Source organism: Triturus cristatus, chromosome 4_2 (genome assembly GCF_964204655.1).
Source record: "Triturus cristatus chromosome 4_2, aTriCri1.1, whole genome shotgun sequence".
Classification (NCBI taxonomy): Eukaryota; Metazoa; Chordata; class Amphibia; order Caudata; family Salamandridae; genus Triturus; species Triturus cristatus.
Window position 1 is genome coordinate 989,544,779 of NC_140586.1, and position 12,292 is coordinate 989,557,070.

General features: G+C 50.0%; 1 pseudogene across 1 annotated transcript in view; it reads right to left on the minus strand.

The window, feature by feature from the left end:
- LOC146839235 (uncharacterized) overlaps positions 1-12,292 on the minus strand; it is a 310,687-nt pseudogene that overhangs the window by 269,960 nt on the left and 28,435 nt on the right. Inside the window, exon 3 of the transcript XR_014960814.1 lies at positions 10,145-10,255. The product of XR_014960814.1 is annotated as an uncharacterized LOC146839235 (transcript). The remainder of the gene's footprint in view (positions 1-10,144; positions 10,256-12,292) is intronic.

Sequence of the window (12,292 nt, forward strand, 5' to 3'; positions counted from 1 at the left end):
ACCTACTGATATACTGGGCTAGTGGGCTGGGCTACCTGCAAGGTCCCTCCTATGGGTGGGACCAGGAAGTGGAGTGATTACACCCCCTTTCCTTTGTCCAGTTTCGCGCCAGAGCTGGGGCTGGAGTGCCCCAGCGCCGGTTTGAACTGGACTATGCATGGGACACCTTGTGTGCCCCAGGCATGTCTCATTCCTTTCAGCCCTCCCTGCCCCAATACACTAAAGGCTGTCTGGGGAGGTGCTAGCACCTCCCCAAGCAGGAAACCTATTGTCCAGGCCTCCCTGGCTGGGATCACTCCCAGCTGCAGGAGGTCAGACTTGTGTCAGTGGCAGCAGCATCCATTTTGTGATGCTGAGGCTTTGGTCAGAGTTAAACAGCAAAGTAGGATTTTAACATGTCTCTCCCTCTAGAAGGGGGGAATAATATCCTCATCACCAGAAATGGGATGGGGGTATTATTCCAAAGTGTTAGACACCTTACACGACATGTTTTGATAAAGCCAAACCATAGTTACCATAACCGTTTAAGATTATAAGGTACTTTAAGAGTATATGGTAGGCTATATCATAGAACAGCTATGAGGACATGGTTCCGAAAGCTGCAGACAGGCTCAGCTAATGCTAGAGCACCATCTCACATGTTACCAAGCACTCTGCCTCCAGGATTGTTAAGGCCTGCCATAGGAGTGGCTCACAGGTACACATGTGTCTATTTTAAGGGTAGATATAGGTATACTATAATTAAGCAAGGGGTGATTACACGACCTTGCCCCAGCTGAGTGATCAGCCAGTTGTGTCTGATTGGAAGGCCAGGCCAGGGGTGGCATAATACATGCTGCAGCCCCTGGGAGGCCTAGGGTACACCTATGCCCTGGGTACCTAGGGTACACTGTACAGGGTCCAATAAGGTGATTCTTACCAATTGGGTATGTACCTAGGGTACATGGAGTCCATTTTAAAGAGAGAGCAGACAGCCTGAGACCCTGAATGGCAGGATCTCAGGCCAACTAAGTCGAAAAACCAGCTAGACACTAGGCAAAAAGTTGGGGGTAAACATAGTCAGATATCCACCTTCTTACACACCTATCCTCCCTCATGTGTCCAGCCGGATATACATGCATTTGAACGTCGACGCATAGGTGGCCACCTTCATCATTTTGTTGTGCATAAGGGTGTTAACCGCAACAACAAAGTGATAGCTGGAACGATTGAATTAATCTCAGCTAGTGGCAGTCAGTCAGGCAGCATTCCAGACGATCGTTTTCGCCCACCATAGAGTGGCTGAGATTATCTAATCATTCCTTTCACCACCTTGTTGTTTTTGTAGAAGACGTCCCAAGTGCGATGGGTATCCCCAAATGTGGGTATCCTGCCCACTGTGCTATAGAACTCAAGCTGTACCTCACTGATGAGACATAAGCAGGTTAAAACTGGACTGGGGTTTTTGTGTTCCCATCTGGAGAGGACCCGGCCTGGCTGTTCGGGCTGGTCTAATCTTATTGGAGCAGGACCAAGGTTGATTTGCATAAGGCGGGTCTCTGTCTAGAATGGCACAGTGGGTGGTCTGGAATGTGGCCCAGAGCGATCCTCAGTGGCTGAGATGAATTCACGCATTCCTTCACCTTGTTGTTTTTGCAGTAATGCCCTAGGTGTGATAGGTATGCCGAGACATGGGTCCCGTGCTCACTGTGCCATAATACGTTCACTATACCTCACTGATGAGACCTAAGTAGGTTACAGCACCTTGTTGTTTGTGTTAGCAAATCACTTACAATGAGGATTGTCATATTTATTGATGTTTTCAGTATGGTGCCAATTTCATAGCTTTATTTTGTAGTAACCCTCTTTTCATCACCTCATTAGGAGAATTAATTAGCATTTTCTATTTCTATTGCTTTACAAACTGTATCTTAGCAAAACTGCAAAATAGAAAATATTTACAGGTGCTCTGCTTCGTTGATATTTACACAAAGTGCCGATGTGAGGGACACAGTAGATTAGGGCGCGAAGGACGCTTTGAGAAAGTGCGACCCGGCTATATCTCTCTGATGAGACCTACCCAAAGCAATCGAGCCATTCAACTGAAGAAGGTGATTCCTTGGGGAAGGGGTTAATGTTGATAGATTATGAGGTCTGTTGAATGCAAAGTTGTGGTGGGATGAGAAGACTGTGCTGCCCCTGCCTGATGGCGGGATGGAGGAAGGGCACCAAGATGTTGTTAGGCAGTAAGGCAGGTGAGTGCGTAGAGGGGAAAATGTGGGTCTCCTCAAAGAAAAGATACGTGGTCAAGGAAGAGGTATAAAAGTACAATGGAGTGATGGTTGGAGAAATATGGGCAGGGAACCAAGGAAACTGAGAACATAGGGTCTGGATTGTGTTCTAAATGTTTGGTGTCTCAATGACCAATGGATGTGATAGGGTGCGGGCCGAGAGGTCAACGGTGGCCAGGGAGATTCAAGGTCCTAGTGTGCGCATAGGCTCAATGTGAGAGACAGTAGTCTGAGCTCAAAGCACCAGGGGACGCAAGAGTTATGGAGGGTGGATTCAGTTACCACATGGCCCTAAAGAGTCTTTGGTAAACTAATAATGATGGGGTGCACTGGCCAGCAGGTCCAGGGCTAGGAGGTGTCAGAGCATGCGTCAGAGTCTCATTGGTAAGGTACACCCCAGAAGTGGGTCTCTACTTTTTATTATAATCTTTTTAATGCTCTTCAAATGCCAGATGTTGAGCTTATATGAGTAGTATACCATTTTGTAGAAAAATAAAAGTTAAATTATGAAAATAAAAACGAACTCTTCTAATGTGAAACATACAATGGAGTGTGAAAGAGGGGATGTCAGCTAAATAGGAAGCAGAACATGAAGCTAGAAAAGAACGCGAAGCATGAGAAGAGGAAGAAGCTGGAGGCAGGGAGAGAAGTGTGCCGAAACATGTAGACAGGGGAGGAGTACGGAGCTAGGGCTGTGCCCTATTCCAGGAAATGCCTCTAAATATGAAATATATTCTTAAGAGACAAGGAAACCCTGATAGTCAAAGGGACTTAGGGTGGAAGTATAAATAACGAGAACAGAGGTCCTTCCAAAAGAGGGTGACAGCTGGAAGACTGCTTCATGGAGATTCCTAAATTCCTGAACACAAAGTCTTTACCTTCGATGGTAAATGGACAAACACTACATTCTCCCCGTTTGAAGTGACCGACCACTGGGGCCAATCCCCGTATGTCAGTAAGAGTTTGAGGAGTCTTTTAAGGCGGCAGACAGGCTCTGACCAGATGGTCTTTGATATTTCTATATTTACGCAATGCAAATAGAGGACGCTCCAATGGCCTTCCCAGCATTGAGAACAGACCAGAGTTTTAGGGTGCATTTCTTGACCTGATTAAATACAGGGGACTAGGCGGTCGCTTTCATTTTTAGCTTTAGCTACAAGGAGTGCTTCTCTGGGACAATACCAGGCTCTTTTAATAGATTTTTTGATTACTCTGCGTGGGCAGCCCCGGGTCATGAGTTTGGTGGCCGGGATATTGGCTTCATGAAAGAAATCCGGTTTAACGAGCAGTTTCTTCTTATGCGGAGAAACTGAGAGAATGGTAATGAGTTCCTCAAGGCCCGTGGATGGTGGCTATTGTAAGAGGGGAGACTGTTCCTCTCAGCGGGTTTACGAAATAATGTAGTATAGAGTTCACCTTCACAAGGTTTGATAAGTAGGTCCAGGAAAGCTGTTTAAGATTTGCTATGTGTGAGGGGGAATTTCAGTCCATTGCAATGACCATTGAGCCAAACATGGAATTCAGAGAGTGTAGCTTCAGTGCCATGCATACCATACACGTCGTCAATATATCTCTTCCAAATATTGATATGTTAAGGGAAGAATTATTGTGTGAAAGAATCTTATTGACTTCAAGGTCATCCATGTCCAATATGGCGAAGTTTGGAGCAAAAACTGCTCCCATGGATGTTCCTTTAACTTGCTGAAATAACTGATCATCAAATGAAGAACAGTTTTGTATCAGACAGATTTTAAGCAAGTATACAATAACTGATGGACGTGTTCTGGAATTAAGAATTTTTCCAATGACATTCAAGCCTTCTGACTGTGGAATATTGGGGCCTCATTTATGAACAGTGACGCATCGCTGCGTGAAAACAGTGATGCATCACTTTTCATTGCGCCCTCCTTGCGACATGCTGGATGCGTCATATTTACAGTACGACGCATCATGTCGCAAAGAGTTACAGATAGGTCAGTATTTCTAACATATCTGTAGGCGCAAAAATGACGCATTGCTGGAGTGTGTCACAAAAGTGGCGCAACTCCATCAATGTGTCCTTTCACATGGGCAAGTCCCATGTGAAATGTGCCTGCGTCAGTCTTACGCCTGCTGTGAGGCAGGCGTAAGATATTGACGCATTTGCGTCCTAGAAGTGATGCAGTGAAATCTCATAGATTTCACTGCGTCACTTCTACGACCCTTTCTTGCGCCGGAACGCCCCACCTGCGCACATTATACCTGTCGCAGGTATAATGTGGCGCAGGGGTTTACAAAGTGACGCATCTACCTAGATGCGTCACTTTGTAAATATGACGCAACATGGTGCATTTTTTACGCCTCTGGTGCGTCACAAAAAGTGACGCACCAGCGGGTCAAAAGTGACGAAAGGGCCCATAAATAAGCCCCTTGATGTATAATGATTCTACATCCAACGTACATAGTGTACAATTGTTATGATCGAAAGGCAAATGTTCTACCTGATTAATCACATCTATAAAACAATGTCTCAGGTAAAAAATCTTTGATAAAGAAATCCACATACCGACCGACAAGTGGTTCCAAAATCAAGCCGCTACCAGAAACAATGGGGCGGCCAGGCGGGGATTCTATGCTTTTATGTATTTTAGGAAGCGTGTAGATTACTGGTGTTCTGGAGAACCTAGTGTTAAGAAACTGAAACTCCTTGGAGCTAAGGAAGCCTTCTATGTTGCTATTATCAGTGATGTCAAGAATAGGGCTTTGAATGTTGTGAGTGGGGTCGGATCCTAATTTTACATTGTCATCAACTGTCTATGAATCTCAATTTTGTATGAGTCAATATCTTGGACGACGATCCCGCTGCTCTAATCTGCAGGTTTGATGATCAAGTTGTTTTTAGGTCTCGCGCCTAGCGTTGCAGTGCGCTGCACTGATAGCGCAGCGAGAGACCCCTTGTACGGGGTTTGGAAATGGACCTAGGAATCGCACACGCTCGTGCTTTTCCTTTTGGTCTACGGTATTGGCCTTTGCGTGCCTCTTTTTCAGAAAGACAGCAGGCAATAGGCTAAAGGCGGTCGCAACATCTGTTTTCAATTATCGTGCCCAGTCACGGGTGCGATAATTGAAAACAGATCGCTCGCTGTGGCGCGCGCGCACCACTCGCGGGCTTGTTTTTGTTACATTATCCTACTGGTTGTATTTATTTTTCGAATCCCACCACTCTGGTGCAGGAGAGGCGACATGTCAGTCCCCCACACACCACCCGCCCCCTTGCCTTGTGCAAACACGTGTGGCGCCGTGTATTGTAATCTCGGCGGTAAAGCTCACATTTACGCCACCACTTCCATATCCGGGTGCCCTCTCGCCGCCCTGGGACCGACCGAGTCTGCTTTGTCCAACCCGGCTCTTATCTGCCCTCTGCACGTTTCCTGCCCATGCGCTGCCAGTTTCTTGAAAGGGTTCACTGACAAGAGTAGGGTGGAGGGGGTAGGGCTGTGTGGACAGATCTCCCTTGAAGTCCAGAATCTTCGGTTAAAAACACGCACTGGAGCTGCTCTGTGTGTGAAACCGCCGCCGATCCTCTCTCAATGAAAGTGCCTGGCCTGGCCTAACCTCAGACTACTAGCTGCTTTTGATGAAATGTTCCGGGCCCTGTCCTCCCGTGCCCGCGGACTAGAACAAACCACCCCCCTACCTCCCCCTCCAAGTGCATGCAATGCCGCAACTTCTACGACAAGCCTGCACTCCTTGTCCGGTGGCCATCTTTCACGGGGTGCCTCATGCCCTGTGTGTGCCTGGCAGCGATGCCCACGCAGATCTGGGGGTTGGAGGGCTGCTGTGCCCTCCCCCCCGCTGCACCGTAAGGACAAATGTCATTTAAAGCATAATAGCGCACGGCAGCCGGGAATAAGCAGACACGGCCTCCCAAGAACCTCCGCCTCCCTTTGCGTGGCAAAGCCTTTCCAGGCACCCTGTCCCAGGCATAGGCCTTGCCCTCCGGTGCTCTGTGTCGGGCGCCTTTGCCTTCACTTGCATCTTCTGCATGGATTGCACCACCCACATACCTTCCCGCACTACCACTGGGCTTGCAAGCATTCTTACTCCTGGCAATTCCAGCAATAGGTCCGTGGCATCCATGCCCTCACACAAGGCCCTCCGAGAGTTTGTGCACGGTGCCACCATGCACTAATCGCTCATTCCCTGCCCTCTGCTTTATGACCAACACAATATCCAGGGCACCCATTGCCCTGTGACCAAAATACCAGGGTATTCATCTTTTGTGCACGGCTGCCTCCCTGTACAGACCACCCGGGCTCTGCTGCGGCGCAATGGCATCAATTGCACAATGCCGCCCCCTGCCCTCTGTGGATGGCATCCGTGCTTCCATTGGCATCGCAAACCCCTCTGAGGTGTCATCTTACAACCCCCCAACCTATGTAAGCATGGCTTCTATGCACAGAGCAGCAGAGACATCTACACCCTGTGCTCATCTGTGCACTGCAGTCAGGCACTCAGCGGCACCCACAGGCCCTCGGTTTTACTGCAAGGTAGTCACGCTCCACAGATCGCAACTACCCTATTTGAGCATGGCTTCTACGCACAGAGCAGCACAGACAACCCCCCCCCCCCCCCGCCTTATGCTGCTCGCCTGTCAGGCACTCACCAACACCCTAAGGGCCTCAGTTTTACTGCACGGCTGTGTGAGCACTGCTTCTATGCACAAAGACCCCCACAGCCCAATATGGTGCACGGCAGCCATGCACTCGCCAGCATCCTAAGGGCCTTGGTTTGACTGCACGGCTGTCATGCTCCACAGACCGCCCCTGCCCTCTTTGAGCACTGTTTCAATGCACAGAGACCCCCCTCCCAATATGCCGCTCGAAGCACGGCAGTCAGGCACTCACCAGCGCCCTCAGTACCTCGGTTTTACTGCACGGCTGTCACACTCCACAGACCTCCTCTGTGAGCACTGCTTCTATGCACAGAGCTGCACAGAGCAGCACAGAGCCCCCCGCCCCCCATATACTACTATGCACTCGCCAGCACCCTAAGGGCCTGGGTTTTACTCAGCTATCATGCTCCACAGACCACCCTGCCCTCTGGCTCCTACGCACACAGACTCACTCTCGGCAGTCAGGCATTCACCAGCTCCTTAAGGGCCTGGGATTTACTGCAGGGCTGTCACTCCACAGACCGCCCATGTTCTGCTGGATGCTCCTCTGTGCACGGAGTCCTCCACAGACCGCCCTGCTCTGCCTCTGCAGCCTCCACACGCCCCTGGCCTCCCGCCTCACGACGCAACCCGTGTCAGGCCCATCCGCCAAGCCATGCCATTAGGCCTCCTCCCTGCTGACATATGGGACCTCCTCTGCCGGCCCGTCCAGCCCCTTCGTCTCCGGGCCGCACTGTGAATCCCGCCACTGTCTGTGGCCATTTCAGCTGCTAACAAGGGGTTGTTTCAAGCACACTGGAGCGAGGCCTTCCTGTTTACAGACAGAGGCCACGCGCTGTCCAATCAGGCTCATTGGAACACTGCTTGCAACGCCAGCTCCCGTTGTCCACCAATTACAGCCACGGTCGCCGCAAGGCAGCGGAGATTGCTCACTGGGTAAAGGTGCCTAGTCGTGGACCAATCATGTTTCGGTAAATATGCACGCCGCCGGTTCAACAGTCAATTACACTTCAACGCTTAGAAATTAGCCAAAGTGACCACAAATTGCGACGCGAGGCGAGTTGGCACATTATCACTTAAATGTTTTAACTTCATCCAAGGTTGTCCCTGTAACAGGACCCCCTTGCCTCAGCACCACAGTTTGTGAATGTCCCAGGCTCAGATTCTGATCATGAAGAATGAACAAGCATTTGCAATGCAGTAGGTCTCGCATTTACGCAAGTTTGAGCAATATGCATTGTAAATTACGTCTTTTATTTATGTTTTGGTTTTTAAAACAAATAAAATACATTGTTATTTGAAATGCTAGTAGCTTAAACTCTTGTTTTACAATGTGTTTACAAACATCTATTTAGCTTATGCAGATAATAGTGTTTATTAAAACTAACAAATACTCTTTCACACGCAATACGATTCACTTTTTCATATCGCTTCCATGTTTACCTAAAACTTTTACGCGTCATTTGCAAACAACTGTAATCGTACGGTGAAGCCCAAGCATCTGCAGCGGATGCATTAGCCCATTTAGCTACCAAACTATCTCTCTGTGTGTCTGTATCTGTGTGTCTGTGTATCTCTGTGTGTCTCAGTCTGTGTGTGTGTCTCAGTCTCTATGTGTGCGTGTCTGTCTCTGTGTGTGTCTCTCTCTTTATGTATACGTCTCTGTATGTGGGTTTCTGTGTCTGTGTGCATGTCTCTGTCTTGTGTGCATATCTCTGTCTGCGTGTGTTTTTTTGCTGTGTGCGCGTTTCTGTATCTGTGTCTGTGTTTGCATCTCTATGTGTGTGTTTCTGTCTCTCGGTGCACATCTCTGTCTCTGTGTGCGTGTCTCTATCTGTGTGTAGTTTTCTGTGTGTGTGTCTCTATCTCTGTGTGTGTCTCTGTCTCTGTGTGTCCTTCTCTATGAGTGCCTTTGTCTCTGTAAGTATGTCTCTGTCTGTGGGTCTCTTCTCTGTGTGTGCATCTTTGTTTCTGTGTGTGTCTCTGTCTGTGTGTGCGTCTCTATACGTGTGTCAGTCTCTATGTGCGCGTGTCTGTCTGTGCGTCCCTGTGTGTATGTTTCTATGTGTGTGTGTGTCTCTCTGTGTGCGTTTGTGTGTGTTTGTCTCTATGTGTGTATCGGTGCATGTGTCTCTCTGCATGTTTGTCTCTGTGTATATGTTTACTGTTAGCCTCACTGGCAATGTAAACATGGCATGGGAAGGCTATTATACACATACTTACTCCACAGAGACATACAAACTGCCTTCCCTAACACATACAGTACACAAGCCAGCAAACACATCCAGCTACATATAAACAATGCCAAATTCACTAACTCTAACTAATGCGAGACCTGTTGCATTGCAAATGCTTGTTCTGTTCGAGAGCAGTCTGTTCCCTGAGAGGGGGTTATATGGGATGAACCAGGGTTTGGTTTCAAGTCCAGAGACCTCCTGTAGGATCGGTTTCTCAAAAGTGTGTACCTCTGCTGGAATGCTGCTGTATGGGGTGAACATGGGGAGGGTGGCTGGTGGGGCGTGTTAGCAATGTTAGGAGCAGTGGGTTATTCTGAAAGAAGCCCTCAGTAGAACTTTCCTAAAAAAAGCGTAGATCTCTCTGGAGTTCCCAAAAATGAGGTCGAATAGTTGGAACAAAGGAAAGGCCCTTCCTGAGTTAGATGGTCTATTCTGTGAGGACAGGGGACTGTGAGGATTACAAACGGGTCCTGATTGGGAGAGAGCCATGGTGCTTGTGAGATTAGAAGGTAAGTTGTGAGAGTTTCCCATGGGTAATATTTGTGTCGTGTCTGGCGACCCCCCGCTGTGCTGCGCCACGGGGGGCGGCTGTTATTAGCCACACAAAGGTAATGTGCCCGAGATTGAGATATTTTAGGATTACCCTCGTTCTTTCTGTCAACTTCTTTTTTCCGTTCTCAGGGTTCATGAACATTGTTTGTTAATGTAATGATTTGATCTGCGGCTGCAGCGCTCACACGCAGACATGCTTGTATGTGCTGCTCTACTGTTTATGCGGCACTTGTTTCGGAAGGGACGTCTGACGTATGGAAGGCTCAATACTTCCTGAGTTCTAACGCTGGATGCTGTGGAGAGCCCAGGCTGCCTCCTGCTGCATGGGCACAGGCTGCTGGCACGGTGTGCCCATGACCAAAGCCCCGGGCCTCCTCGGGTGGGGCTGCAGGGGGGGCCATGCCATGTCAAGAGACCGCTTTCATACTCACCTGAGGGTGGGTTCATTGTCTTTCTTATCTCAAACTCCAGACAGTCCGGGGGGCTCAGATCTTTCTGGTCTTTAGGGCGTAATGAAAATACTGTGGCAGCGATCAGAGGACCTAGCATGGAAAAAAGAAAAAACACATTGACACACGTCACTGCGAAGGAACGTCATGCAGTGTATAGAAAACGGGCAATGTTCAAGAGCGTGAGTCGCAGAGAGGCACCTGGGCTCCTTCTGGCCTTCTCCACATCTCGATGCCTTAAGTAGCTTCTCTTTGCATGCCCCTCGCCTGGCACAGGCCTTTATGAAGCTGCTTTCTTATTTGTTATGTCTTTACAGCTGGGCTAGTGGATTGTGGGACGTCTTCTGCACCCCACTTGTTCCCTGGAGATGCCAGAATGACATAAGACAACGCAAAAAATAATAAAGATGTCCCCATTACTCACCAGTGGTTTTGGAAACAGCCCAACTGTGCTGGGTCTGCCAACTGCGAACATCACTCACCAGCATGGGTACACACCCGCTGAGCAGTGTCACACCGTCTCTGCGTGGTGCAGTGGTAGCCTCACACACACACTGAGCGCAGCCACTGGACAGTGTCACACCATCCCTGCGTGGTCCACTGGCAGCCTCACACATACACTGTGGTGCAGCCACTGGACAGTGTCACACCGTCCCTGCGTGGTCCACTGGCAGCCTCACACACACACTGAGTGCAGCCACTGGACAGTGTCACACCATCCCTGCGTGGTGCAGTGTCAGCCTCACATACGCTGAGTGCAGCCACTGGACAGTGTCACACCGTCCCTGAGTGGTGCAGTGTCAGCCTCACATACGCTGAGTGCAGCCACTGAACAGTGTCACACCGTCCCTGAGTGGTGCAGTGGTAGCCTCACACACACACTGAGTGCAGCCACTGGACAGTGTCACACCGTCCCTGAGTGGTGCAGTGGTAGCCTCACACATACACTGTGGTGCAGCCACTGGACAGTGTCACACCGTCCCTGCGTGGTGCACTGGTAGCCTCACACACACAGTGAGTGCAGCCACTGGACAGTATCACACCGTCCCTGAGTGGTCCACTGGCAGCCTCACACATACACTGTGGTGCAGCCACTGGACAGTGTCACACCGTCCCTGAGAGGTGCAGTGGTAGCCTCACACATACACAGAGTGCAGCCACTGGACAGTGTCACACCGTCCCTGCGTTTGTGCAGTGGTAGCCTCACACACACACATACACTGTGGTGCAGCCACTGGACAGTGTCACACCGTCCCTGAGAGGTGCAGTGGTAGCCTCACACATACACTGAGTGCAGCCACTGGACAGTGTCACACCGTACCTGCGTGGTGCACTGTCAGCCTCACACACACACACTGAGTGCAGCCACTGGACAGTGTCACACCGTCCCTGCGTGGTGCAGTGGTAGCCTCACACATACACTGATTACAGCCACTGAACATTGTCACATCGTCTCCGAGTGGTCCACTGGCAGCCTCACAAACACACTGAGTGCAGCCACTGAACATGGTCACACCGTCCCTGTGTGTTCCACTGGCAGCCTCACACATACGCTGAGTGCAGCCACTGAACATGGTCACAACATCTCTGCGTGGTCCACTGGTGTGACAGTGTCACACCGTCCCTGTGTGGTGCACTGTCAGCCTCACACACACACACTGAGTGCAGCCACTGGACAGTGTCACACCATCCCTGCGTGGTGCAGTGGTAGCCTCACACATACACCGGGTGCAGCCACCGAACCGTGTCACAACAAACCTGCGTAGTCCACTGTTAGCCTCACCCATACACTGAGGGCAACCACTGAGCAGTGTCACACCGTCCCTGCGTGGTGCAGTGGTAGCCTCACACACACACTGAGTGCAGCCACTGGACAGTGCCACAACATCCCTGCGTGGTCCACTGGTAGCCTCACATGCACACTGAGTGCAGCCACTGGACAGTCTCACACCGTCCCTGAGTGGTCCACTGGCAGCCTCACACATACACTGTGGTGCAGCCACTGAGCAGTGTCACACCGTCCCTGATTGGTCCACTGGCAGCCTCACTGTTACTGGTGTGGAGGTATGATTCCAAAGCGTTTGACACCAAACATAACATGTTTTGATGCAGCCATCCCAGAGTTAGCAT